Raw genomic sequence first — 7,178 nt, 5'->3', positions numbered from 1 at the left:
CCAAACTATTGTACGTTTGTTACTCATTCAACCCATCTATAAACTGTATAGGGTCTTATAACAAAATCAAGTTTTCATTGTTTGGGTATTATAATACTCACAAGAAAGACATTACTGAAGTTAAAATACAAGTGTGATGATTGTATTAGCATCCTGTTTAACATTTGTATTAATTTTGTTTTTATACTCCTTTACTTCATACATAATAGGGAATTGGCTTCCTAAAGACACCGATTGTATAGTGTACAAAGTGTTGAGTATTCTATATATATTATAGTCATCTAATGCTCATCTGATATTGGTTTGTTTGTTTGGTTGAAGTTAAGCAAAAAGCTACACAATGGGCTATCTGTGCTCTGCCCACAGACATTCTGCTGTGCCACTGGGGGACATCTATTATTGTCCTGTAATTCCTGTTTCACCCTGTACTTAAGCTTTTTAAAGGAACACCAGATTTCTGTAAAAAAGCTAACTTGAAGGAATAATGATTTATTTACACTATAATTATATTTTTCATGTTTAATTACTACTAGTTATTACAACCAACCGAAGACATTGTTCACTCCTCAAAAACACATTTAGGTTTAAATTGATGTCGGTGATAAAGTACTTGTAGGGTTATCTTCGACTGAAACAACAACAACAAGAAGAAAGATGAACAATTTGGTGGTTTGGTATATTAGCGATGGTTTCTTGCCTTGTTAGGTAAAGAAACATGAATTTGAGTAGCAATAATCTTTTAACTCTCTCAGCGCAGGCTCGGTCCGTGCGACTGATCTCGTAACCATTTTGTACTTCTTATAGTTTTCATGCTATAACTTTTAAATTAGTAAGCAAATGTTTATGAAGTTTGCCAGATTATAAATAAACATTACAATGTTTTCATATGCAAAATATCAATTTTTGTTATTAATTCTTAAAGTAATGTTTTTCTCTTGCCTTTTTTTTTCTTTTCACACATTGCCTTTCTATCGTGCAAAGTAATTTTCATTTTAAAATTAAAAATACTTATGTATCAGAAAATTTTCAAATTTCATATTTGAAATCTTTATAACGTTCAGATAGTTATCAAACATTTCTTAAGAAAAAACTTTATATTTTATCTGTTATTTTCAGTAATTAATCTCTGTTCATTTGACCGATCTCGTACCCACCATAAAAAATTAGGAAATTATGCTTCTTTCATTCTAGAATGAACACAAATTATAACACAAAAACATAAATGTTTAGACTAAATATTTTAAATCTCATAACATTATACATTTATATATATTTATTATATTGACCTTTCAGCCACGCCTGGCTAACAATATAGAAGTTACAATGATGCGGCTCAAGTGCACTCATGTTACTATATCAAATACTATAAAACTGACTTGTCTTGGCTGTGTTTTAGTAGGCTAGTATTTTTTTTAAATACAGTCATATTTCTTAAAATAGAACAGTAACTAAAGAAGTAAAGCATCTTTTTTAGTTACGACCTTTGTACTCAGTTGCTTCTTGATGTAAGTTGCTAAGCCTTTAAAAATTTTGCATCTGGAGGATATGAAACAAAATATTTTTTTTCTAGGTTTTATATATACATTTGAATAACTAACAAATCATAAATTACTACATTAATACCAACTATTTCATCTAAACATTTATATTTTCGTGTTATAATTTGTGTTCATTCTAGAATTAAAGAGGCATAATTTATATTTATTTCCCAATTTTTTATGGTGGTTACGAGATCGGTCAAATCTACCGAACCTGTACAAAGATTAATTACTAAAAATAACAAATAAAATATAAAGTTTTTTCGTAAGAAACAATTAATAACTATCTGGATATTATAAAGATTTCACATATGAAATTTAACTTTGCTTGTTAGATAGGCAACGTGTGAAAAGAAAAAAAAAAGGCATGAGAAAAACATTACTTTGCAAACCTTAAGACCTTACTAAAAAAATTTGACATTTTGTATATGAAAGCATTGTAATGTTTACTGATAATGTGCTACATTTCGTTAAAATTTCATTACTAATTTAATAGTTATAGCATGAAAACTATAACAAGCACAAAATGGTTAGAAGGTCGGTCCCAGAGACCGAGCCCGTGCTGAAAGAGCTAACACATTTTTAAATATTTAAAATCAATATTTTCACTGCTGCAAAAAATTTTACTTAAAAACAAAACAATCTACTTGTTTATTTATATGCCCATCCCCAAGAGTAACCTTTATTTTTACTAAGAACCTAACATCCCCTGAGAATACATGTTTCTTGATTTTCAAGTTTTTGTGCAGACCTTAGCTGAAATCTTAATATGGTGCCACATCAAATAGTTTGATTCCTTACTACTAAAATATGAAAGCAGCTGTAAAGAAAGTTTAAATCTGATGGGATAGAGGAAGAATGAGACAATCACTTATTAATATATAGGTTTAAGAAGGTTTTGTTTTATAGTTTCTGTGAAAGTATGTGTGTTTAATTATATCTGCTTGAAAGCTACAGAAATTGTCTTCAACAAGAAGACATCAGATAACTTGAGATAAGATAAAAGTCAGTTTGCTTAGCACACCTTTCACCATTATCTGGATGACACGGCAACAACTGGTAGAGAAGTAACCAGTCCAATATCTGGATGACACGGCAACAATTGGTAGAGAAGTAACCAGTCCAATATCTGGATGACACGGCAACAATTGGTAGAGAAGTAACCAGTCCAATATCTGGATGACACGGCAACAATTGGTAGAGAAGTAACCAGTCCAATATCTGGATGACACGGCAACAATTGGTAGAGAAGTAACTGATCCAGTATCTGGATGACATGGCAACAATTGGTAGAGAAGTAACCGGTCCAATATCTGGATGACACGGCAACAATTGGTAGAGAAGTAACTGATCCAGTATCTGGATGACATGGCAACAATTGGTAGAGGAGTAACCAGTCCAATATCTGGATGACATGGCAACAATTCGTAGAGGAGTAACCAGTCCAATATCTGGATGACACGGCAACAATTGGTAGAGAAGTAACTGATCCAATATCTGGATGACATGGCAACAATTGGTAGAGGAGTAACCAGTCCAATATCTGGATGACATGGCAACAATTGGTAGAGGAGTAACCAGTCCAATATCTGGATGACATGGCAACAATTGGTAGAGGAGTAACCAGTCCAATATCTGGATGACATGGCAACAATTGGTAGAGAAGTAACCAATCCAATATTTGGATGACATGGCAACAACTGGTAGAGAAGTAACTGATCCAATATTTGGATGACACGGCATCAATTGGTAGAGAAGTAACTGAAAGAAGAAACCACATTCGGGTGTGAAAAGAATCTCAAATATATAAAATAACAATAAACTTGGTTTATTTGTGAACTTCATGGTAAAAACAAAACATCAAAGATTTTCAAATCCTTCAATAAAAAGCAGTCAACAACTTCTAAATCCTATCAGTCTTCGTACAATGTTACTTACTGCAATTTGACTATTTAGCTCAGCTACCTCAGAATTCAATTATACAAATTTGTTCTAACATTTCAAAAAATTTATAAAACTTAAGTTTAATAGTATTTGATGCTAATTAAATAATATTTGTGCTTTAAAGTTTCAGGTCCAATTCTTGGGAAATCAAATTTCTCATTAAGGTAAATAGCTGTCTGCTTTGGAGAAATACGTGTCCTGTTTCAGTTTGAGAACATGAAATAAAAGGTCACTAGCTTTCTTTTGTTGTTTTAATTTGGTCTAAATGAAATCTGTCATGTCTTCCAACACCCCATTTAAATTATAAGTTCCTATATAATTTCTTACAATTGTAACATATATTTTGGTACTGCCGAGACTTTAATACATGGACACCAACTCTCTCACATGCTGGAAGTATTGATAACCCAGTTCAATGCATGTAAATGAAAAAAAGGCATATTTGAAACAAACTATATGCTATTAAAAAACTTGTACATGGATACTAGTTTCAACACATTCCTGATCTTCTACTTGAGGAAAAATTAGTCAATATAACTTAACTCAGAATTCTGTTGCTGATTTAAAAGATAGCAAAACCAAGTGTTTAAAGTTATTTCTAATAATGTTATTGTATTTATATTTCAATAAATTCACATTGTAAGATAAAAAACAAGGTCCTTGGCAGTCTTGTGAAAATTAAACATAAAAAAATCACTTTAAAATGCCAACATTAACAACCAAATTATTTCTAAATGTGACAGAAAACAGTTATGTTAATTTGAAAGAAACTATATCACAAAAGCCAATCCAAGTTTCATTCTTCAAAACCTGCCATACTAAACATTTCTAACGGTCACTTTAAATTAAAAATTTTCTGTAAAACAATCCTCGGATCTAGAGCCAAGTGATATAGTCGATTAGTATCCTATCAACTAATTAAAATTAAGGTTTCTAAATACTGTCATTCTTTGTCATTAAGTGCAGAGCTACAAAACAGATTATGCTGCCAGGTAAATTTTTTTATCTTGGCTTTTTTTAAAGAACTAACAATGTATCTAAACTTTACAGATTTGTTTTCATCAGGGATTGGTTACTCCTCTAGTAGCTAGACCGTTATGACAACAGTGAAATGCCCAACAGATGTAGAGACATGATGTTAAAGGATTGTGATCTTCCAGTAAAGTTGAACCAGAAAAAGGTGTGAAGACTTGAGTTCTATGATTAAGGATGGTGTAATATTATTACTGACTTTTTTAAGCAACTGCTTTTACATGTGTTAGTTAAATTTGTAATTGAATGGTAGAAGATTTAATCTAATAATATTAAATTATTTTATGTATACCTTTTCTTTATGATATTTACAAGTTCAAATGTCTAATGAATCCTTCCTTTGTTTCAGTAAAGGAAGACAATAAGAGCTTTGAACAAAGACTTACACCCTCTCTTCTACCTGCTGTCCAACTATCAGGTATGTAGATCTGATCTTTCTGTTAACTTTCCACGTGTAAGAACTTTACTATCTAGATCAGAATCATTTATAGTTGAGGGTGGAGCTGTTAACTAGCTACCTTTCTTTAGGTCTACGAGTAAATAACCATTTGTCTAACTTTGTACTAAAATAAAAGATTGCTTTTTTTTTCCATGTTTAACATGTGAATATTTAAACTCACTTCTGTGTTTTAAAAGAAAAATTAACAATATTTAACTATTTCATTACATACAAGTGGAATAATTCTTTTTAAATTATAAAGTTCCAAAAGGATTGTTCTTGTTTCATTAATTGTTAGAATTTGTTAAACTACAAAAACATCGTTATTTGAGAATGGGTTGTAATAGTTGTACATTCTCGGTTACAGGATGAAGTGGATATCCAGACATTTTTGGAGTTTTTACAAGGAATAATGGGTAAGTTATTTATTTGAGTATTTTTAAAGTGTTGAGTTAATATTATAGCAGATGTGTGTTTGGAGATATGTTTTTATAAAAGGCCTGGTATCTCCTTATATATTTGCCATAATAGGACTTAACATTTTTTTTTACCCATGCAAACACTTTACAAAATATCCACTTTGTGTGATACCCGATTTACTGGATCTGTAGTGGGCCGTATTTTTTGCCCCAAGATCTTGGTGATTTTTTTTGTTTTTTTTTTTTTTTAAATACTAAATTTTCTATATATATATATAAAAAATAGTTTGTTTGTTTATATTTTTCATGTCTATGTACAAATATTAATAAAGTTTTTACACAATTTTCTGTCAATCATTTGTTTATTATATTCATTAAAAAAAAATTATAAGTTTTAGGTAATGAACAGTTCAATTTTTATACATTTGTAGATGTATTTGTATGTAACAAGAATGTGGTTGAAAAGTAGATACTCTAACAAAGTATAAAATGTTCATAAGCTAACACAAGTATTTTGATAGTTTTGTAACTATTACTTGTTTAAAAATTCTATATTTCCAATTACCTTAATGTTTTAGGTCAATGAGAATGACTGTACTTGAAACAATATGTATTTCTCTAGAATGTTAGTGTTCTATTATGTCCGTACAGTTATTTCTTACAAAGTAGAAAATGTACAATGTAGCAATTGGTTTGAACAGGTATAAAAGTCTACATCAGTTGATAAAACTAAACTAAGGAAGTTTTAATAAACATGACAATTGTATGTGAAATGTTTCTAAACAACTTTAATTCTAGGTTAATCAGTTCAGAAGAAGAACGTACTCTCCATTTCAAGGATTGTGGGAGCTGTTGTGGTAAGTTGTTTAATTTATAATGCTTATTTCACAAAGCAACCAATAACTGATTCTTTATTAAATATAATAGAAAAGGTTGAAATTGATATAAAACATTTATTTCTTACAACCAAGATATGTTTTATTTGATCCTCAGCTGTTAACCCTTTAGAAACTGTGTAGTGAATAGGGCTTGAAGTTCAGTAATGTTATTGATAAGTCAGTCAGTGTACATTTTAAAGAAAGCAATGATAATTTATATATTACTTAGAGAACACATTTGTAGACATTATGTAGTTGTTAGCCTTCTATAATTGCAGTCATGTGTTTCAGAGGGGATGAAATCCATACGAGCTACTACGTTAATCTTGTACAGATAGTACCAGTGACTGGTTAGAAGACATCGTTTACTATTCTCATGTAAGTCATTTATTGAAATTTGTTTAGAACTGGTAACTAAATGGCTGTTATAATAGAAAATATGACACTTAACAGATTCTCTACTAAGTCTAATAAAACATTATTTTGTGTATCTTTGTAATAAAGACTTTATTAATATTTTGACATGTATATATAGTAGAAATTAATTCTGTTATAAAAACTTATAATTTTTTAATGCTATATTTGGACTTAGTAAAAATGTTGTTTGATGAATAAAATAAACAGATGATTGAAAATTGTGTAAATACTTTATTAATATTTGTACAACATGTATATATATAATAGAATTTATAATTCAAAGTTACAGAACAGTTGAAGTGTATAATCATTAGATACCATGACCATTTACAAGGTATTTCAAGTAAAAATAAAGAGATATTTTTAACAGCAGTGTCCTCTCTGTATTGAAAACACATGATTATTTTACTTTAATTCTAGAGGAACCAAAAGGTGATTTATTTTGTCTGTTTGAGAAATTAAACCATGTCATACTCAAACTGATGCCCAAGTTATCATCATTCAACATAAA

General features: G+C 29.9%; 1 long non-coding RNA gene across 1 annotated transcript; it reads left to right on the top strand.

Annotated features, from left to right (window-relative positions):
- Window positions 1–4,547: 4,547 nt before the first annotated feature.
- On the top strand, window positions 4,548–5,650 carry LOC111084475. Its single transcript, XR_002609576.1, has 3 exons — window positions 4,548–4,662; window positions 4,864–4,932; window positions 5,321–5,650. It is a non-coding gene; the product is annotated as an uncharacterized LOC111084475 (long non-coding RNA).
- Window positions 5,651–7,178: the final 1,528 nt, after the last annotated feature.

This window comes from Limulus polyphemus, unplaced genomic scaffold (genome assembly GCF_000517525.1).
Source record: "Limulus polyphemus unplaced genomic scaffold, Limulus_polyphemus-2.1.2 Scaffold77071, whole genome shotgun sequence".
Taxonomy (NCBI): domain Eukaryota; kingdom Metazoa; phylum Arthropoda; class Merostomata; order Xiphosura; family Limulidae; genus Limulus; species Limulus polyphemus.
Note: the sequence above shows the minus strand (reverse complement) of the source record. Positions and strands in the feature narration are given on the sequence as shown.